General features: G+C 26.0%; 1 protein-coding gene and 1 long non-coding RNA gene across 2 annotated transcripts in view; one reads left to right on the plus strand and one right to left on the minus strand.

Moving 5' to 3' along the window:
- Positions 1 to 25398, plus strand: part of LOC113552819 (agrin-like) — a 174559-nt gene that overhangs the window by 34886 nt on the left and 114275 nt on the right.
- LOC113552821 lies at positions 15884 to 18083 on the minus strand. Its single transcript, XR_003405185.1, has 3 exons — positions 17307 to 18083; positions 17124 to 17242; positions 15884 to 16010 (listed from the first exon to the last, which is right to left on the minus strand). It is a non-coding gene; the product is annotated as an uncharacterized LOC113552821 (long non-coding RNA).

The following is a 25398-nucleotide window of genomic DNA, read 5'->3' on the forward strand; positions in this document are numbered from 1 at the left end:
GAATGAAAATAAATATATATATTTTTTTATAAGTTTGAAATATATTAATATATTTTTAATGAAAGATTTGACACATTAGGTAAAAATACTAAAAACATCCAATAAAATACAATATTACATTACATAGTAACAACGATAAAATAAAAAATAAATCGATTACTTACATAACATCAATTAATACTATACATTTTTTAAAATTACATATTTTCACATAAAATTAATTTTATGACGTATACAATTTATGAAATCCTTTATATAGTACTAAATTATTGCAACTTTTTACTTAGTACTAATTTAAATGGGACGTAATGTGCCTATTAAAAATATGTATATCTTGTAAGTTTGAGATAAAGTTAAAATTAACATAGATTTTTAAAAGGTAAATAAAAAAATTTTCATACTTGAAATTATTAAAAAATACGTCTATTTTTACAATATACTTAACCAATAATATATATTTTAGATTTCAGTAATATTTTTTTATTATAATTACTGGTTTTCAATTTATATACCTAAATGTAAATCACATATTCGTTAAGATAAAATATATTCCGTAATTTTTTAGAAGAAAATTTCTTTGTCAAGGACAAGATGACATCGATAAATGAATTGAGATATTTGTTCACATTAGTGACAAAAAAGTTAGAGACCTCAATAGCACCTTTTTCAATTTATTCACCAAGCGTTTCCTTTCGAAATGAAGTAAAAAAAGCCTCAGGATTTCCCTCTGTTTTGCATCACGTTACAGTTACTTGAAATCCGTACATGGGAAGGATGAAATAAGTCTCAATTTGCTACCTAACAAAAAAGAAAGAAGGCGGAAAAGGTCTCACATCGGGACTCCTTTGTGTGGCCTATTTGATTACACATTCTCTCATGTACTTTACATGATATTCTTAAAAATATTTTTTCGCTTTTAAAAATTCTATCTCGAGATTATTATAATGACAGAATATATCGTATTTGATATTATTATTTCGATCAGGTTTTTATTCAAATACAAATATGTCTGATAATGTATTGCAAGTATAATATTGTTACCTACTTATAAACCATTTACTTTTTTTACTGTAAATTATGAGATACAATGTGTTATATTATGGTATATGTATACATTTGTCATACAAATATGTTTTCAACATTTGAAAATACCTACCTAATTATATGGCAATGCCACAATACTAACAAATTTATTATTAATTTGATTTATTAACTTCAGTATAATATTATTTGAAATTGTTTTCAAATTACTTAAAAAATTTGAATTAACAACGTGTGTATAACAAAAATAGTTACCTTTGTGTTTGCTGGACACCTAGAAAAATTATGGATTAAATATCTGTACAAGGACATTAAAACTAACTTAAAACACTTGTAATATTTTTTCGTATTTAATTAATACATACAACGTTAGATAGTATCAAGTATAGTTTTATTGAAACGCTAATATTTTATAACTGATGAGAACTAATAATGTCTATATTAAAGATTGAAAATTAGTTTTTGTTTTTGATATCTAACTATGAAATTATAGATATGTACATCAATATAATTATATTTGCATTATTTGTGTAGGTACCTTTACATTATTTTATTGAAATATATATTTCTTTTGTTATTCAAATATATACACAATATAAGACTTTTCAAAATGCATTGTCCTATGCTTTGCATCTGGTTTTTAGGTCACCTCATTTTAAAACATGTGAATATTTAACTACATATTTTTGAGAGATGTTAACGATACTGTCTACCAATCACCGTTATCATCAACTACAGAGTAACTAAAATATTAGCGGAGTCAATTACAATGGATATGCAATATGCAGGTAATACATTTTAATTTTAATTAGATGTGTCTTATGTAATAAAATGAAACCACATAGAACATGAACATTTATTGGTACCATTAAATACATTTTAAATATTATTCTTTTATTATAATAATTTAAATTTAAGATCTAAAAATATATTAACATTTTAAATTTGATGAATTATTTTGAATAATTCTATATGGGTTATTATGTAATTATAATATACAATAAGTATATTATGTTGAGAGTAATGTCGACTTAAAGTTACACGAGAAAGAAGGCACTCATCAACTAAACTTTTAACACGGAGGAGAGATTATAATATTTTGTTATTAGTTTAAAATATATAACAACACCTGCGTCATTTAAGATGATGTGGTGGATTTCGGGCAGAGTTCCAGCCGCTAATTTTTCGGGAAGATTATGAAGAGTGATTTTGAAATAAATATGTAATTATTTGTCTTCATTAGCTATCAGATATGAAAATACTGCCATGTGTTGAGTAATAAGAGGATTAATTAAAGATTTAAAATCTGATAGGAAATTTTTTAGCTATAGAGCAATGGTGATTGATAAAGGAGGTAAGGTAATGTATTTTGGTTTTATTCTTTTGTCTTGATACTATATTGACATCAATAAAGAAGGACGAATAGAAACTTTTTTTTTTGAATTACGCATATTAATTATAAATAATAATAAAACATAAAAAAAATTATTTATAAATGTATAAACTACTTTATTGTTCACGTGCTTAATTGCCAATTCTAATAAGTCTTGCAAGCTTTTAAAATATTATGTAAACTGTATTATTTTATTATATTTAAGTAATATTTATCTTACAAGCATACTTTTAATCTGAATCATTGAATTTAATAGCATTATTTTCACTAAAATTAAGCCATGTATTTTTTAATCTTAGTTGGTTAAATACTTAAGTTGTATTTAACAAAAAAGAACTGGAGTCTACTATTATAGTGTTAGAAGTTTATTCAACTTTATTTATATCAACTTTGGTTATTTTGCTTTCTTCTAATTGAAACTTAGACTAAATTAATTTAAAGTGTAGTTGATGTATTGTGCCATACAGATTATTAAGGGTTTTTCAATTACAAATTATGTTATTTTTTTACTGTACAAATTGTATATTTTATTCTATTCGGGTCATAAAATATCGACTTAAACAAACTGCCGTGTCTGTGTGGTTTCTTGTTAATAGTAATCAATAACAATGGAAAATGGTTTCGATTGAAAATGGCAATGAATATTCCAATGTTTTATTTCTTATTTAAATTTAATAATTATTTATTTAATATATTTCAAATGATTTTCCCGAACAGTACATTCGAAGCCAGTTGATAGTGAATTGAGTTTAGAATCATAAATAAAAAGTGGGTAATAATTCAATATAAAGAGTTATAAATATATTTATGAGTACATGTAATACAAGTAATTTTACTCACTAAATTATGATTTAATAATATTTACAGATTTTACTGTGCAGTTTATAATATTAAATTATTTATGGACAAATATTTTAACTGAAACTCCTCTATCCGCCATAAATATTGCTAGGGAAGAGATTTAGTAAAGGAATTAGTGGAATTTGTAGTAAGAAATTTAAAAGATGAAGTTTTATGGATATATTGTTTTACAATATTTCCATAATAATTATTATTAAATAAATAATAAACAATGTACTAAGACTACGAGAAAAGCTATTTGCATATGAACAATAACTAAACTATAATTAATTGTCTTGACAACCATAGCTTGTTACCATTGTCCACAGTATTACTCCAAAATGTGAGAGAAGGGTACTAATATATTTTTTTTTTTTTACATATCAATACAATGCGTTTTAACTTCATATTATGATAATAAATGCAAAACAAATATTTTTGCTTCTCGGAAGTCATAGACTTATTGGTTTTTTTTTGATTTTTTTTCTACTGTAAAAATCATTTTTTTACATGTTTATTTTTCTTTGAAATAACTTTTTAACCTAATAAAAATAATTTGAATTTACTGTGACCTTATTGCGATTTGTATAAATGTATAAATAAAAATACAAATACTCTATTCAGGAGGATAAATTTTAGAACAAAATTATTGTGACTTTCACATAAAACATGATTCATTGAAAGTACATGTTATGGCATTCATTGATAGAACTATTCTATTACGCATAGAGAATGTTGTAGAACAATTTGCAAAAATATTACAAAATATTATAGAAATACGATGTACACTTTTATCGTTTGTCATAAAAAATAAATAACATATTACTTTTAAATGACCCTATTTTTCACAAGATACATTTTCTTACATCTCCCATAATTTTAAATCATTTAATGTTAAAGAAAATGTATGTTAATTTTTAATTTACATATATTTATTTATTATTGAATAATACACACACATAATTAACCTGAAGTACCTTCGCTTGGTGAACATTATAGTAGTTGTTACAAAGTAATTGAATGACTTGTTCAAGTGTAGACATTTTTATTTAAGTTTATATAAAATAGATGGAAAATCTGACGATTTGTTGTTGACCTAGTTTTACTTTGATTGGTATCAAAATCTAAACAACAACACGTCAGTAATTTGCGTATTAATATTATGACGTTAATACGCGTACCTAATAATATAATCCTAAAACGCATGTTAACTACAAGTATAATAAAATTTAATTTTAAATAATATATAGCTACAATTACTTAAGGTATTGATAAAAAAAAAAGTTTATCTTAATTAAATTGAAAACAATAATAATGTCTAATGGGAATACTGTAAACACAAACAAAATAAAATAAAATGTTTTGACACATATTTTTAATAGTTGTACTGTATTCAATTAATCGGTGTGAGCTTTAATGATTTAGTAATTACATTTTATACATTATTATATTTTAATATTGTGTAATACAGGAAATTTTTTATAAGAAAACACCTATTATTAAACATTCATTTTCATCACATGTTTTATCAAAAGAAATTCTAATAACAATTTTTATTTTATCGATGTATATAATTTGACTGTTACGGTAAAAAGTTATTTTTGAAATAGAAAAAAAATTCTTTCGCACGTGTTTGCTCATTCTATTTGCTACGTCGATGTGAATTTCGGAATGAAATACGGCAACGAGTAATGAAGCGAAGTAAGTCAGTGTACGAGATATATCTTAATGCACAGCGCGTTGACATTTTCAAATTACCACCCCTTCACTCTATTTTGTGCTCGTTTCGGAGTCCTTTGGCAGGTAGCCTAAACAATTTCGGATAAAACATTTTATCCCTTGGCGTGGGTCCATGGTTTTTGGTGTGAGGCGAAGGGAAGAAAGCAAAGAAATGCATAGATAGGATAAAGAAGAACAAAAAAGAAAAAACAGGATTTTGTGCGAGAAAAGTGAGAAACACAAAATAAGAGAAAGGGAAAGGCGCAAAAAAAAATCTGTTTACCCCGAGTGAAATTTTATGTGGCACTAAAGTAAAGTTAATAAGAAAATAATATCGATGCCGTGTCTCTGAGTTAGCTGATCGACAGGGCTGAATGATGAGATAAAAATCCATACTGTGGGCTTTTTTTATTATTATTAACTTTATTTTTAGAAAGTAAACTAAACTTCAATATTATAATGATTTCTGAATACACTTATTTCAATAAATGATATAATAATGCAAATCACGGTAAAATTAAATTTGATATAATGATGATAATTTAATGTTTTGGAAATAAAAACATAGTCCAAGTAAACATAAATGTTTTTATTTCTGTTAAATAATATAATAATAACACGGTAAATCAAGTCTGATAGTATTCCAGGCTTATAAAAATCAAATACAAATTCAAATATTAGGTAAATATATACTACCGTTATATTACAATGTTCACTATAAACTAGATCACAAAATTTATAAAAATAGATTTATTGTATGTCTTATAAACAAGATTCTATAATTATTGTTATTATTGTTATTCGTTTATAACTATTAAAGTTGTCTACTAAATTTCGTTACATTTCATTTTCTATTAATCAAAGATTTAAAAAATAATATTGTTTCTAATTTTACCATAACATTAATAAAAGGACATTGATTAATCTGATATACCTTTTTAAAAAAAAAAAAATCTGGAAGTTTTCATATTCCCAAGAGAGTTGTCGAGAAAATGGGATCACACTTGAAAAAAAAGGGTCATTCCTGTACAATTTAATGTGAAAACATCAAGCTCCGTAAAAATATATTAGGTAAAAAAAGTAAACTGATTAATATATTCATCGTTCATCGTAAAGTAATTGTTGTTTGACAATCTTTTAACATGTAAAAAATATCAAACTTAAAATCTTTGATTATCGAACGAAATAAAGATATTTTTTTTTCAATATTACAAAATAATTTGTAGTTACTGTATTATTTGTTTGTTTATTATTATTGAAGTACATATTATATTTGTATAATGATGTTTAGATTTTGAACGGAGCAATGAATGTATTAATATGATGTATTATTTTTTTGTTTTTGTTGTATCTGTATATACAATGAGTATTTTTTTTTTTTTTATAAAAAATGATTTTATTTTCAATCTTGAATATGGTTTCAAGCAGAAAATTGAATCTATTTTGAACATTAAACAAATAAAATCATCAGAATTTTTCAATATAATCGGAAAAACAAATACAAAATTAAAGAAAAACAGAAATTTTTACGCAATTCCAGATTAATAAAATTGGTTTTTGTTATCATTATTTTTTGTGTAAATAAAATTAACATCATTAGAATAATCGTAAATAAATAATTGCATTTTTCATTAAATGCTAATATGATCATGTTCTATATATTATGATAAAATTTTCAAAACATTTCGATTCTTTTGAGTTATTTATAGACATTTGATATTTTTCATTTTTTCTTTAGTTTTTTAATAGCTGTCTATAAAAAAATTACTCATTGGTAAAAATGCTTGAAAATTCAACACTAGATCCCTTATATGTTATTTTTATAGATATGTGAGGATATTAAAATATATATGCAACATTTATTTTTATAAGCAATGGAAGTTCAAATAAAAAAATTAGTCAAAAATACGAAAATTGAATTATGTGCAAGTTGTATAGCTTAGGCTTAAAAATGTAGTGCAATTTTTTATAAAAATTATAAGTTTAAATTTGGACGAAATTAAATATTTAAACTAAGAACGACAATATTCACTATTTTAAAAAGTCAAAACATTATTCAAGGTCTTACAACTTTTACATATATTATTATGCTTATACACTCAACAATATTTGTAAACACAATGTTTTCGGTAAAAATTAATTCTAGTATAACTAATAGTAAAATAAATGATTTTACTTAATATCAATATCAAAATACAATATGAAATCTTGTTAAGACTATCTCCGTTTTTTGTATACAATTATGTATCATTGTGTTCAAATTGAACACAGCATCTATGAGGGTATCTGAGTGATCAACTCAATACCAATTACCAACCATATAGCAATGCAGTACTCGATTTCTACATTTTTACATTAGATAATTTATAAAAAAAAAATATTCATTATGTTCTCACATTTAAGTGTAACCTATAGTCATCATATTATGATGCCTATATTTTTAGTATTTTAGACGTTCACTTATATTTTCTAAACAGACTTAATTAAACTAATATTGACTAATCTTTTTTTATTTCTTTAAACATTATATGAATTTATATTTGTATGTAATATGTTAAAATCAAATCTTAATAGTAGGTATTACTAAAAAAATGTAATAATTTTGTTTTCAATAATCAATTGTCTATTTTTTTTCAATAGTTTAATAATTCGAATTTAATATAATTAAAATGGGATTTAATAAATAGTGTACTTAATATTAAGATTGAATCTTTAAAAAAAAACATGACAAATAAACATAAGATACGTTGGGTAGACAATTAGAACAAATTGTAAAAAAAAAAGGTTTAATTGTTGTTAGTATTAATATTTGTAATAGTTCCAATTAAATATTATTACCGTTTTGTTGACATAATTGTGGTTATGAAAAAAAAAAAATCATCAAAATAATACATCAAACCAATTGGACTACAATAATCATTAAAACAATCAAATAAACCTAATTCTATTGATGCACAAACCACAAACCCTATGGCAACATTGAATTCAATAAAAACTGAGTTGTGTTTATTCCGTTTGAATATAAACATTAATTTTAATTTTAACACTTTATAATAATATTATAAAGTAATTCAACAAAATATCTTAACTTGATTTTATTTAAAAACTTAAGAAGACATAAATTAAGTAGATATTTGTATAATTATCTAAATAACATAAAATTGTATTTAAAAATTGAAATTTATAATAAAGTTGTTTCAACAACATTCGATAAAATATTCTTTAACTTGCACAATATAAGATTATTATTATACCGTTTTAATTTTTCAAATTAAAATTGTACCATAGTTATTTAGATATTGATTAGAAATATTGTTGCTTATGATTAATAATAATTATTGTGTAGAATAAATACAAATAGTGATAAGTCTTATAAAATTATCCATTTAATTATAATTTACCATTATTGTGATTTTAAAAACATTTTCATACAACATCACATAATATAAACATAAAATTAACATAATTTATTAAAATAAATAAAAATTTCGATTTTTTACAATTAGATTCTGGATCAGTTATTAAAAACGAAAATTAACATAAATAATAATTATTAAATTTGAGATTTGTTTAAAAATATTTATTTACAGTTTTTATATTAATAAGAATAAATAGATCGGAAATATTAATTTAATCGAATGTGTTTTTTTATTATTAATGTATTCAGATAAACATTTATTTATGATTCTTTATTTAAATTACTAAAATACACAATGTAAAAAATAAAAAAAAACTCTATTTGTTTTTAAACTAAAATCCACGAACTTCTAATAAATGAGATTTTAAATTATGATACAGCTATAGGCAGGTAGTATAGCTAAATGTTAATATTATTGAATATTTATTTTAAATTAAACAAACACAGCTTATAAATGTTTCCCTGCAAACGACTAAAACACAATCCAATGATTTTTTTCTTTTATAAATAACGTGTGTAAATTATATTTATCTATCGATATTAATTAAGCATGATTTTAATTAAAATATCCCTATAAGCAAATACCGTGTACAAATTAATTATATAACCTATAGTTGGTATAACTATTTACTGTCACAACATAAATTAATTCAAGATACAATTTACGTTTTGCAAGTTTCAACATTTTGTGAACAATTTTAAATATGAAATGATTATATTTAAAACAGTCAATCCAATTCAGATATTAAGATAAAGTAAATTGCGCAAGAGAGGATTTCAATGACGCCACAGTGTTATCGTTCACAGGATATCTTCTCAATTTGCACGACTGTTTCCTCATCGATAGTTACAAATATTTTTAATTTATTCGCATATTTTACCATGTATAATTGTATACTCTATAACATGCTCATCAGTATGTACATTTCGCGTTTAATTCTGAAACGCCAATATGGCAATTTATGTCCAATATATTTTTGTTTTACTTTCATAATATTTCTTAGCAACAACGCACGGCGTGTCATTACTCAAAGTCAAAACGATATGTGTGTAATAATCGGTCTTCCGAGAACAAAACGTGTTCTTCCGGAAGAACAAAACGATTGATAACCGTAATAATAATAGTTAATATTTTTTCTTGTCGGATTTTCTTAGCTATAATATTAAATTGTAAACTTTAGCTATAACAATTTACACATAAGAATAACGAGCACATCGAAAAAACCTCATCATTGTTAGATAAACTATGTAATATGTCTATTTTATCAGAAAAAATAAATCAGGAGATTCTTACGGTACTATGAAAAAAGAACATGTATATACATATATATTTATATAAATTACATTATATTAAACCGATTTGCATATTTTAAAAATATTATGTTGAGTAAGAGGCTTAAGTACCAGTTTCAATTTTCAATTTCCCTATATTTTTCTATTTAATTAATGTATACAATAACATGAATTATAAATTTCACTTAATGCTATATTATGACGCGAATTTCTAAATAACTATAAAAAATTATATTTGTTTTTATTTAAACTAAAACATGTTTGTTAAATTATTATTATTATTATTATTATTATTATATTATTTAAACTAAATATATTAACAAATCATATTGAAATTAATTGTTCACGTTCTAATTTGAAGAATAAAAAATATTTCACTATATAGTGAAAGATATTTTTAGTTTAGTTTCTTTAGAAATTATGAACAATTAATTTTATAATAAAGTTATATAATTCTCACAAAAGTTTGATGAAGTTTTAATTAAAGTATTGAAAACAGTTTTAAAATGTTTTGTTATTTTTTGATAAAAACACAAAAATAAATCAAAACTTATATCTAGATATCTATTATTGCTTTCAAATTTAAAATGTATTCGCTTCTCGATTTAAGTAACATTACCTCTTTGCATTTTTATGATAAAATAAATGTATATTTTAATTGTCTCATTTAATACAATATTTTTAAACAAGTTCTTATAGATAAGGTTAATGCTATAAATTCCATTGCATATTGTAACTGTGTTGAACGTTTTTTATTACTCACTATTTATAGGCTTGAGCCCGCCCTTACAAAAGGTTTATACTTCCTAAGCGTTTTTGATAAAATTATTTGATATTGCGGGTCGAGTATATGCATAAGGGTATATGATTTCGGTCGTTTTAGTGTTAAAGTGCGTGTTATATATCTCTACCAGTCTATAAATTTTACATATTTTATCGTTCGCGAGCATATTATGAGGTAATATTAATATAATATTTCTACATAAATCGGTGAAGAGATATAGTAGAGAGTTAAGTTGCATACATAATGTTTACAGTAAACGTGTATTGATGAAATTGTACGTAGAACATTAATTTTGGTAGTATGATTTGTTTATGAACGCTTATTTGTTATTTATACTTCAGAGTTTACATATTACATCAATATATATATATTATATTATGTCTAAAAGAGTATGTGATATGTTTTTGATTTTAACGTAGCCTCGTCACTCGTAGCTTATATTAACATAATGCAGAACGAAGGTTCAAAACTTTAAGTTTAATTTTACCTTCATTATTTTAAAAATAATTTAATTTCTAAAAGTTCTTAATTATAGTACACAAAATGTGTAATATTGTATAGTTTTATAATAATAAGTCATAATAAATAACTTATGAAAATGTTGTACTTAATTTGAGGTAATTTTTAACAATTTTAGTGGTGAATTCATGTTCAGTATCATGCCTATAATTTAGTGATTTTTATTCGTTGATAAATCATTATTTAATTTATAGCGATCAACTAACATTTTTTAAACTTCATAATATAAGCTAATAATTAAATATCATTCTTACTAATATTATTGAAAATTAAATTTATTGGCTAGGAGCACTTTTATTTTTAATTACTTAAAGTTGTATTTATAGTATAGAACATTAACATTAATTGTATAATTAAGATACTATAAGTAAATTGTTTTTTTATTCGTTTTATAAATAAGTCATTTGAGGTATTATACTAGAATATTCAGTTAAAAATGAATTGTATTGAATAAATTCAAATATATATATCTCAACTACTTCAAAATTTATGTCTAACATTTCTGATATTACTTCCAAAATAAATTCAGATTTTAACCTGTTAGCTGCTTTTTTTTAGCAAGTATAGCTATAAAGTAGAAACATTATTATTAATTAGTTGATAATAAATATGTAATAATTCTTATTTATTATTTTAAAAATGTTTATATGTAGGCACTTTTACTTCATATTTCGTTCGTATTTAGATTTCGTTACCATAGTTAATGGTTTCTAATACTTTTTTTTTTTTGGTAGTATTTGTATTGCATACTATTTATATTGTTACTTAATTAAGTATAATAATTGTATTTTTTAATATTTGAGGTTTTTATATTAAAATAACTATTGTAACTGAATACAAATATAAATAATGTTAACAGGTATACAATTCCGTTTGTTCTTAGATTTCATTGCTATGGTTGATGGTTTTCATTGTTTTTGTTGATAGAAGTGTTCGAATTACATATTATAATATTTAATTATTTTAATTTTAAATTATAACTGCTGTAACTGATTAAAAAATAATAAAAATATTAAAAAAATATATACAATTACAAATTTATAGTACTAATCCACAATTTTACCAAGAAATAATTTAAATAGTATACACAATAATATATTACCTATAATAATACAGCATGTTGATTCAATTTATACTAACATTTTAAATTATATAACATTAATATATTATACGTATACAATACTGTTGTGATTTAATAGAATATTTAAATAATTTTTTTTAATCAAAATTAACCTCATTGTGACCTCGAAGTATCAGAATGACTGAATAAACCTGTGTATGAGACTTCTTTCACACTCATCGATATCCATGCATGGCTTTACACTGATCGATAGAACAAGTAGAAAATGACATGTCAACTAAGTCCTAGGTGATTACTGTATTTGAAATACAGTGAAATTGAATCCGTTTTCACTTCTAAAATAACAATGACACCAGTCCATATTATTATTATCCTATATGGGTACATTTGCTTATTGTGATATTAAATTATATTTTCTAGGATAGTTAATGTAATTTGTGCATTGAACAAAAAATATTATATATTTTATAAAATGATAAAGTTCTTTAAAATAAAAATAAAAACGCAAACAAAGAACACGTAATCATATAAATAAACATATTTAAAGTCAAAACGAAGACATTTGTTAAATTGGCCTTTTTTTGTTTCCAAAAACATGCATTTGAAATATAAAAACACGTATGAGAAATACGGAATGGCATTATACTAATATTTTATTTAATAAAAAACTTTTCAAATCGCAAAATGTAAACATTCCGTTGTTTTTGTTTTTAATGATAAAAATTAAATACAAACAATCATAAAGGAATTTTTATAAGAATGCTATCCTTCTGATTCTTAAGCAATACATAACTTACGAGCTTAAAATTATAAATAATTAGCATAATATTACATACAAAATGTTATATTATATAATTATGCGTATTCAAATTTACGTTGACATTACAAAAATAGCATCTTTATCTATCAACATAATACAATATAAATACTGCATTTTATAAAAGTATGTTTTTAAATATGTACCAACTGCATACAAAATATTTAAATAGGTACTTATTAATAATGTAATTTTAAATATTAAAATTATTCAATCTAACTCAAGCCGAAGCGAAAAATATACTAAAACAATATTATTATAAAATAAACTATATCATTGGTACACATTATATATTGAACATAAATTCGTGACAACTAGATGCAATTACCATAAAAATTGATATTTAAATTAATACATTTTAAGTAGAAAATAAGAAAATAAATTAAACTCAAAACATACATTAATTTGTTAATCGACGTTCTATAGCAGAAAAAAAATGAATAGGTAAGTTGAATAAATAGTTAACTTCTGCATAACTATAATTATTTAGTCGAATTGGCCGTGTTGAAAAAAAAAGATAAATAACCGCTTATTTTTAAGTTAGCCAAACATATAATTATTTATATAACTAAGTTCAGAATATAATTATATTTATATTCTTGTAGTTGCAGCTCATATACCCCCAACATCACTATTCATTATTAAATAAAATACTTAAAATCAATTGATATTAAAAAAATACAATTACTATTCTTAAAATTATGCATGTTATACATTGTATGAATATTAATTTAATTATCAAACCAAAGGCGTGTAAATATTTCACACAATATGTAGTACATTTAAAATTTCGTATAATTTACAATAGTTTAATTATCAGTTGTTACCTAATCATTTTTATCCGAATGAATAAAAAATTCCATATAATAGTTAATATATTTTTTCTTATATTCTTATAGTAACGATGGAACGTATAATTTATCTGTTTGAAAAACCCTTTAATACCTGTGTATATTTAAATAAACTAAATAGCATCAGTTTTATTTTGGTTTAGAGTTTTAGACTTAAATGACAGATTTTATTTATGTTTGTACTCATGAAAATTATATTTCAAATTTGAATGTACATTTTCAAGATTTTTCTTTATCAGATAATAGTATAATCTTAAATAACCACGGAAATTAAACTGAATACCGTAAGTGATGAGTATATTTTAAATAAGATTTAAATGTATTATACACTAATTAATAATATACATTTAAATCAATTTAAGTATACTTTATGATTTAAGTTTACTAAATTGGCTAATTATTTAATATAAAGTCAGATAGATTTTTTTGAACCTTGTATTCCTTTGTTTTTAAAGTTTATAAAATAATACTCAAATTATTTACAGTATTCTGCTATATACTTACATGTACAGCTAGTACAATATTTAATCAGTAATAATAAAATACGTATTATATTCACATGACCACCCAAATCGTTTAAAATATTCGATTCTTATTTTATTTTGTATTTTATGATTTTCACTTTTCAGGTATGTTACGTTATTAAATGTGATTACATTTTTATTTTTACAAGTTCAGTGTTTGAATTAAATAAAATACAATTTATTTACTTTGGTTAAGTTTAACTATCTAAAATATAAAAATATACGTATTAAATTCTAACTTCAATGAATTCGACTATTTTACAACTTATAAATAGATTTTGTTGAATATAAAATAAAAAATTAAATAATAATTATAGTTAATTAGCTACTTATAAATTATGAAAAAAAAAAATGCATTTTAAATAATGCAATAATAAAAATATTGTTCTTATATTATATTATAATATGTTGAACTGTTTATTAAATGATTACGTATAGATATAAAGTTATGTTATTAAATTTGTCAATGATAACCTATAGTATGTATTTTAAAATACGTTTTTGTAGTAATTACTGTGAAATTGTTTTATAATATGAAATCGGAAAATCAAAATTTAGATGTATTATGTTGTTCTAAGTTATTTCAATAAAACATGTTTGACTGATTATAGAAATATTGAAAATATTAAAACAAATGCATTATATTATATTATATTGCTCCCGCACTTTATAAATGTAACAAAAGATTTAATACTTTGATATACACTCATTTCCAGTGTCTTACGTAAATACGTTAATAATAATTTATCAAACTCGCTTAAATAAAATTACTTTTGAAATACAAAGAAGAATATTTTTAATGTTATTTATGAATTTCACTAAAAACTACGTTAGTATTTGGAGAAGAACAGTAATAAGTATTTCAATATAAATCTCAAATCTCGTCTTACACAAAAAATTTAAGTTATATTTATTGTTATCCCAGGCAAAAAAATCTCTGAGTTATTCAAACAATATTTCTCTGAAAGGTTTTAATATTATTTTAACATAACGTTTACAAAGACACCATTGTTGTTAAATTGTTTTTGATTTTGGTGAGGTACTTGTTATTAAAATCTTTTATTCTAAGAAATCTAATTTTTTATCGAATTAAATTTAATATAATATTAATTGGTATTTTATTATGCTCATATTTCATTCTTAAAATATTTTGGTATCAGTAAAAATCACCGGTAAAAGTTCTCTGATACTGTCTAAAAAAATATTTTAACTTGCTTTCACTTAAAGCAACTAACAATGCTGTAGGACCTAATGAAGGATAATTTCGCTCTTTATCAGAAGTATTCACGATGACTTATATGTGTGTACTCTAATTAAAAAATAAACTATTAATATCAATGTGCATTATTGACGTGTTATTTTTATTTTTATTATTTGTCAATATTTTAGGATCCTTGTCTGCGTGTTTTTTACTAAAACCCAAGTCTCAATAACCTTTACCAATAATCTGCTTGATTTAAATTTTTTTTACTAAAAGTGTCAAACAAGTGCTTAGTGAAGCATTTTCACAAAACCTTCACTGTAATCGCAACAGAGTAGAATAATAAATTGTAATGCAAACATATTTTTTGAAATCTTATATATAAATATATATATATTATGTGTAATATTCATTTTTCAATGCAAAAAAAAATAATAATAATAATAATTTTAAAAATTAATAAAATATCACAAACACGCGGAAGAAACGGATAAAGCCGTCTTTAGAATATGTCTCGTAGTTTCTTCGTCTGAAAATAAAACGCCAATATTTTATTACATAAAATATGCATACCCGCACAATACCTATAATATATCGTCGCAAACCGTCGGCGGATTACAGAGTCCATTCAAACAGGTTGAAATGATTTCGATTCGAAAATTCCCAATATTTTATTCAGGGCCCTAACCTGTGGAAGCGTACCCACACGGTGGGCTTAAAAACGTTGTACCTACTCGGCAAGGCAAGGGGCGGCACGTGGTGTGTGCCGTATGCGCGACGACGCGTATATTATAAGGTCGGCGGGATAACACGTTTTATATATTACCATTATACAATATATACGAGTATATATGTATATATATATATCATATATACGAGTATATATGTATATATATATATATCGATAATCGTGTGTGTGTGTGTGTATATATATTATGGGTACAACGTGCGCGAAATATAATAATAACCATATTATATACCACAGCGGCCCCGGTCGGAGTGGTATGATACTATTATATATATATATGTATGTGTGTGTGTGTGTGTGTGCAGGAATACATGCCGCCGAGGCCGAAGCTGAGGTTCGGAGATTATATTATATTTTTACGGTTATCGTTTTCGTTCTTTCCGTTTAATTTTCTTCGTCGACTGCGGCGGCGGTGTATATTGTTATGGTCGCGACGTCATTGCTGCGAGGCCCAATATACACTTATTATAACGGCGTATATTACAGTCGATAAGCGTATAATACGCAGTACGACTACACACGAGACGGACGAAAACGACGCAGACAACGCAGTTCGGCTGAACATATTATATCTGACCCGAATACTGCGCTTATATACGGCTCGCCAACGACAAAAACAATATATAACCGCGGTAAAAACGTTTTCGTGCGATTACTTTCGGTTTAAATCGGTTTTCGCGGAGTCGACGCGACTTTCGTCGTTATGATGACTTATACGGTGTTTCTCATCATTTCTATCGGCGCACTTATACACAATATACGCGATGAAAAACAATCATAGGGTTTTCGAATAGGTATCGATGACGATTTTCGTTCACGGCGTATCGGCTTTAGAGCTTATTTTGTTCAATCGATTTCGACTCGTCCCCCTTTAAAACGAGTATATATGTTTACCTTAAAGTATTTTTCGGTCTTGTGTATCGTATGTAAATAAAGCACACGATCAAAGCTGAACGCTTTACCTTGAAAATATACATTCGTCCAGTTCATCTTGGCACTCGGCAACCATTGCGCTTAAAAAAAAAAAAAAATAGTAAAATAATATAGTATATATGGTCGTCCGAAAACCATATATACTATATTATTAAGTTGAAAAAAATACTGCTACGGATTGATGTAAGTACACATAGGTTGTATTTTTCGTAGTTTTGTTTTTCCGGCAGGATAAAAGTCTGGCGACGTATATGCAAAGTGCTGACGAGGTCACCAACACGGACCACCGTGATAAGTTATCCAGATGGCAATACGTATGAGAAATTTGACGATAAAAGTTTGTTTGGCGTGCGATTCGAACCAATAGGTAACCACAGCCCTTATGCGCATCAAAAACTAACTGAACAACGCTGTCCTATCATCTCCACTTCGATGCACTTTCATAATAATAGTCATGCGGGCGTGTGTGCGCCACATAAGTATTTCTATAACTAAATCGGATAAGATAAACTGGTGTCGTAAGACAAGTCTTGTACCGCTATTTTCCAGATTAGCAAATAATAGACACGGATATATAAATAGTACGTAGTTTCTGTATAGAATAAATACTTAAATAGTTTATGTCCGTAGACATTACACGCGAACAGCGAGCTACGATTATTCAGTGTTTCAAAGGTCATAGGTACTGTGTGATGACGTAGTGAATGCAGCCAGTCAAGGGAAATGCCAAGTCAGCTAGCAATATACTTCTAATATGAAAAAAAAATTATATTTTTATCGATTACTTAGAATACTGGGTTTATTTAAAATGTTTGGTATGTAATGAATTTCGCAGGTTACCAAGGTATCCTATGTACGATGGTAAGTCAACGTTTTTAACAAATGGTGCAAAGCTGTCGACGAATACCACGTTTATTACACCATCGCGGTCGTTCGGCTAGTCCTGGTGTATTGTGTGGTTTGTCGAAACCACAAGAGTATTATTATAATATGCTATTTTGACAAAACGATTTTATAAATTATTCCGCAGTTGCCATAACTAGATTTCGTACGACGATAATTACGACGTTTTTATGTAAATTAACGTATATAATAATGTCAACGTTTTATATTCTTGAAATTTAATCGTTAACATGTCGACTGCTGAGTCGTTTTAAAAGCTCGGCTATATTTAGGTAGATTTAAAAACGTAATTCGAGTAGCTCATATAACAACTAAATTTAAATTAAGCTTAAAGCCACTTCCACCATTATTATTGTTATCTTTGGAAATGAATTTACAAAACTTTATTGTAATTTTGGCTGTCACGTATAAGTTTTTATTTTTCAGTGTCAGTTTTCGTTCTTAAAAATTAATACTTCAAAAATATTTTACAATTCGTACCACACATACAATTTATATTTATATCGCAATAGAAATCCTCATTTTGCATTTTAGTTTTGATATTCGATCAACATCATTTTAACTCATGTATGGGATTTATGGGATAAGAATTTGGTTAGTTTTTGGACCTCAGTTTAATTCTGAGAAACTTTTAGATCATAGTTTCATCGTTAAACGCACTTGGGCGTTCATGTGTAGCTTCTGTATATCGATTTAGTTAAAAATATACCGAATGCGTTTAGTAATATTTGTGTTATGTTTTAATATATTCTTTGAATAAAACTATATTAAAGTATTTTGAGTATTTTCAACGATAAATTGTTTTATATTTCTTGTTTGTTATAATTTTAAACGTATAGTATGAAGCACGTTAAAAACTCTATTTGATTAGATAAATTGAATTTGCCATCATTTTAAACATTTTAATAAATTTTACGGGTTAATAGCTGATTTACTTAACATGTTTTTAGACATTTCAGGTATCAGTTATAACTATTTGTATTCTTATATACAATGTGCATGCTATACTGTTTATAATTAAAAATGTTATGCCAGTTTGACATTGTTTATTTAGAATTATTTTAATTAACAAATTATTTGTTTTTAAGTTAATAATTTAAAATATATGCATAATGCTATGCTTAAAACTTTCAACTAATATAAATAACACATTTTTTTAATTATTTTAATTTAATGTTACGAAAAGCTGCTATAGTATATTGTCTTATATTATATTTCATTTAGCATCATGACTAATACTTTTAGAATGTTATTCTTTGTATCTATATGTACTTTGCTAATAACGTAAAATAAGTAGACCAATTATACTAAAGTGCTAATAATTTGTTTTTATTAAAATCAATAAAATCCTTACAGATTCAATATTAAAAATGTGCATTGATTGTATTTTACGATTACATTCCAATTCATATAAAATATTTTCTCTTTTTATACAATAATATTTGTATACACGTGGTTGTGGTGTGAAAAATATGAAAATAACATAAATATTTTTACTAAATTGCTGATTTTTGTTCGTGCTTTAATGAATTCGGACACCTGTACTACCGGATATCACCGATAGAACAAACTTTTTATGTCCTCGTCGGTTATGCATATCCAGTGATATTATCCGGCACCCGTGTTATTTAAATGTATTCAAATATTTCGAAGGATTTAATGAGAACGCCAAAAGCGCTTACACAACTTCTCGAAAATCGTTCGGCATTGTGTTTGTTAACGTTTTGCTCTTTATCTCCGTCTCGTTCTCTCCTTAAAACTCATCCCTGTTTCTCGCTTTGATAATAATATTCAACAGGGATAGCAGAATTACTCAAGTAAAGACACTCGAGGCTTTGTTAATACGCTTGTTGGATTTCAAAATTACACACTTTTGGCTAAAGCATCAACTGTTGTATATATTATTGAATTACATTTTTAAGTAAGTACAGTATAACAATATAACCGTGGCTAGATATTATATGTATAATGTATAAACTACATAATATTCTATTATCAATTATATTACTTGTCAAAGGAAATGACAACTGTTTTAGAAATATTTTAAAAATTATGTGGAATGTAATTATTTAGGCAATAAATGCATAAAACATGTTGGTATACGTACGTATTAAATTAATTTCAGATAATATGCTTTAAACACATATAATGTGTAAAGCTGTTATATAAAACGGAGGAATGCATTACAGAACTTATAGACAATAATAGACAAATCGTTTCTCTATAACATATTTTGAAACACGTTGGTTGTTTAATATGATAGAAGTGACTTAGTTCCACACTATATTTATGAGAAGAGTATATCAGTTATGTATAGTATTAAATTAAAATTAAATTAGACACGTATCAAGGCGACCATTTTAGTACCTCTTCACTGTTTAGCTGCTATTACTTATTAGTTAGTTTCTGGTACGCAAATTAAATGTATTTAGTCACCATCAAGTGTTGTCAACGTCAACTTATAATCGTCAAGTACGATGGTAGCGATGTAATTGGAAGTTAGAAAATTTTACAATTCTGTCAGCATTTGTCTTTCAGCTAAATTACTTTTAATTATTTCGAAAACAAGACAAATGTAATTTTATATCTCAGTGATCAGTTACATCTAGCCTTGTTCAAAATTAAATATGATTCATACTAACAAATATTAAAATGGGATTTAATAATAATAATTTTAAAAAAAATCCACTGACTGTTAAAGGTAGACACGATGTATAAAAGTATAATAATATTGTGATATTATGTCGATATGTGTTACGTATAAAATACTGCTTATAAACATAATACTGCAAAATTGTTTGCACGGAATTAAAAAAGCTATAAACATACAACTTTTGCACGATAATATTAATTTATTTTTACCCATATATTATCAGGTACCCAGAATCATTATTGTAAAAAATAAATGAAATCTCGTCTATTTATACAGCTAATGAATTTTGATCATTCAGTATCAATGTCAAACACAATATCCAGATTGTTTTATTAAAATAAAATTCACAACGTGAATAATATTCTCTAATAAATTGTTCAAATTTCCATGTACAACTAATGAAATATTAAAAAGGTAAGTTAAAATGGATATATATATATATACATTGTTTTCTGTGCCTACAAAATCAATTTTTAAAACAAGAGTTTTATTAAAAATATTTTAATGATATGGACATAAAATGAAACTTTAATTTATATTATATAAGTAATAATAACAGTTTTTACCGTTGTACCTACAATATTTAAATAAGTATTTATAGTATTTTAACTAAAACGAAAAATATCTGACGTAGAAATATAATTATTAAAATATGTCAAGTACTAGGAATAATATAATTTTTTTTTCATATATTATAATATAGTAGAAATAAATTGATGTAAAACGACACAATGGCTGCGCATTTATTCTCGAATTTGTGATTTATGATCATTTAAAGAATTAAGCCTAAGATATGTCTGAATAGAAATACATAATGTGACTTTTGGATAGCATAAATCAAAAAGCCGTTCGTTGTTATTAATGTTTATACGAATAAAGAAATGATGAAGACGTATTTCGCGTACATCTGACAAATGGGCTGTTAAAAGGAGAAATTTAAACTGATCGTTGCGGGGATTTTCGCGAACTATATAGGACGATGTGGCTAAAACTATGGCGCTGAGCGATAGGAGAGATCAAGTCGAGATTAAACACCGTAAGCACATTTTATTATAATTATTATGTTCATAAACAATAGTGATAAAACGTAATTAATAAATATTATTGTTATTTCTATTGTTATTCAAAAGTAATCTGTGTGGTACACGTGTTTGAAATAAAATAATTGTAACGTATATTTTTTCTAATTGAATACGCAGTTTAAGATCATAGAATATTGTTCGAGAGGCCATGCTGGTTTTAATTGGTCAGTAAACTATGGACGTCTTATGGAGGATAAGAAAATCGCCTTCCCTCTTGGGTTGTGTTTTTTTTTTTTTTTAACGTAATTTTATTCTTTACAATTTCTTTATAGTTGCAATATTATTATAAACCAGACGCATTTGTCAGCATAGCCTTATGTACATAATACAAATCCCTCGTAAAATACATAATAAGTTATTATTGATATAATATCATGATATAAATATTTTCTGAAACTATCCTATGTCTCATGAATAATCTCTAAAGATGCTATTGCGACGGACCATCGAGGACTGATGTATGGGTGTACGTTATGAAATTAATATTTAAAAAATAATTTGGACTTCGTTCTCGCGTTAAATTTAATAATTTATTTATTTCTGTAATTTATATAATGTGTAAATTTCAATTTTTCAAAACGATGTTAGGACATTTTATGTAATATGATCTTCTACGCATCTACGAGCATCAATAATTTATACCACCGTGAAAAATTTAAATTTCCAGAATTCTGCGAAATCAAGATATAGGTACTTTATTTGACGACTTAATAATGGTTTTTTATGTGTGTATAATATATGTGTTTTATGTATTTTTGATTTTTATAGTCATTCGCTATCCACTTTACGTGAACAATGTACAAATTGAATATATTTTTTTACTTATTTTATCAAATCACATGCCTAAAAATAATGGAATATATATAATATAGTTGTAGTGTCAATCGGTACCTATTTGTCTTAAACTGTTTTTACATTCAAAACCTGAGATTTGATTAAGTACATTGCTGACAAAGACCATTGAATGCTTCATAAATTAATCGGGTAGTGGTTTTAATTGCAAACTTTCAACGACTAATATTCGTGTCTATACCTTGCCAACGTCCGGTTTTATGTACGAAAATAATTATTTTTTTCGCTTAAACCGTATGTTATCATTTGATTGGACCAATATTATTTGAAGGCGAACCAAGCTGGGAAATTGTACTTGGCCGTTTTCCAAAGCACGGATTTTAGCCATAAATACTTTTTGAGTCACTGTTTTAGTCGGCCGGTTAGATTCTCAACTCTGACAAACAAAACGAGCGTCACACACTTATTGAACGGTCTGCCAAACGTACACATCTTACGACTTTACCGTCGCAATCGCGTTTTAAAATAATTGGCAGTTAACAATGTATAATTGCTTTAGAGTGAGACACGGGCGTGTTCGAATTAATTGTTATACGAAAATTTGCCGAATAATGCCGTTACGAAATCATGGCGAATCGAGCGTTCTTTTATTATTACCATTTATACAGTAAATTCGTCTATCCGTGATACCAGTTGTGCGCATATTCGCATACCGATCATCGCTCCGCCTAAACCAACACGATAACAATAATGTTGTAATGGCGGACGGACGTTACGGTCATTGCGATGGTGGTAGTGCACGTGGTGGTGCATCATCGAAACCGACGATCGGACCGCTCTAGATCTATTACACGGCGGATTACTCGCTGTACATCGTGTACACAGCGATATAATATTATTATATATCGTACGGGTCGATGGCGCTTTTATAGATAAGTCTGTTCTGTGCGGTAACGAATAGACGACGAGACGATACTATAGGTGCGCTGGCCGTGACGCGTAGAGGATCGACGACTGTATATAATATTACAAAGTGTCTCGCCCCCGTTTTGGCGAATCAAACCGCACTATACCACCGGCGTGCCCGAATAATCGGCGCAAACATCATATCGTTATCATACGACATGTAATCGTATTATGATATTAATATATATATACATATATTACCACATATTATTATATAATTCACGGTATATTGTTGTTGTATATAATGTAGTAGAGTGCTATTTGCGCAGCACGTATATCATTATTGTGTACGTTCGTGGTTCATTACTCCGGGTGGTCAGCAGCCGTACACGGTATTATAATCGCGTACACACACACGCAATGATATGCGCGTATTAACGCGGCGGCGGATGGGTGGTCAGACCAGTCGACGATACGCGTAGGTACACTGCAGTTTACGTGTATTGCGACCGGGTAAATGCCGTTGTAGGTGTGTTGTAACGGTGGTCGTTTCGCCAACCACCGCGACTGAGATGTAATTATAGGTGGGATCGTTATAAATATTATAATTTTTCGTTTTTCTTTTTTTTCCACCAACAATAAAGGCTCCCGCGACTGGGTCATTAACCGACATTTGTACTAATATTAATTATACAGTTAACTGGTTAGTTTTGGTAGCGTTACAATGGGTGGGCATTTATTTCAGCTAATTACATACCTATATAATATCGTATGATGTATATCATTACTATGTTTTTGAACGAATGATTTCGATGTTTACGAAAAAAACCGTTATGTTAATCGCGCGTTATCGTGAATGTCTGGACGAGTTGATTAGTACGCGCCTTGAGATATAGAGGACATGGATAACGTAAGACGACTACAGAAGGGTTTTTGTACACATCATGTGTATTGGGTATATCATATACGGGTGACGTTTTGTGTGCCACTTGTGTGGTACGGTAATTACAACTAAAAGGCGGATTATGCCATTTGTTAATATTTTATTTTAACTCCTTTGGTTTGTTATTGATTGATATTAGTTCCCAAGCTAATGCCACGTCTCAGCAGTGTATATTATATAAACATGTTATTTTTTAGTATATCATAATATGGATGTGTAGTAGTTATGCTTATAAATGTAAATTCGATTGTTTTATAGACATCATGAAAAATAACATTATAAACTCTCTGTACATTATCGTTTGGAGGATTGAACGGTTCTAGAGCTAAAAGGGCGCTTAAAGAGCGAATGTTATTATTATATTTCCGTTATACTGACTACGTTATCGTAAATGGCTACTATAATATGACTGCACCTAAAATAAATGTCGATGACAGTAACAAGTAATAAGGTTCGTCTGGCAAATTTGACATTCCCGGAAAAAGTTTTTCAAAGACATGCAAACTAAAATAAAAATACAATTCGATTCATTTAATTATTTTTTTTCCAAGCTCTTTTAGCTCTGTAAACATATTTTATCCAATAAATTTTTTTATCGGCTAGAATGTACGTAAGCTGTATTTTACTTTTACGAGTATCAGAGGTTTTACTCGAATGAACACATTACGCAAACAATTTAGACAAATTAATTTGTTAACCATCCAAAGTTAATTTAATTTGTAGACATTTAACAATGATGATTTTTAAGTGCATATAAGACCATCTATAAATATAAATATTCAATACAACTGTATTTTTTAGTATTTTTTTTATATACAATATACAAATAAATAATATTATATACTAATAGTTTATTTTATATTGTAAATAAATACTTCCGAATTAATTGATTTTAATTAAAAGACATTTTTATTTAGTTTTCATACAAAAAAAAAAACAAGTATCTAAATAAAAATG

This window comes from Rhopalosiphum maidis, chromosome 2 (genome assembly GCF_003676215.2).
Source record: "Rhopalosiphum maidis isolate BTI-1 chromosome 2, ASM367621v3, whole genome shotgun sequence".
Lineage (NCBI taxonomy): Eukaryota > Metazoa > Arthropoda > Insecta > Hemiptera > Aphididae > Rhopalosiphum > Rhopalosiphum maidis.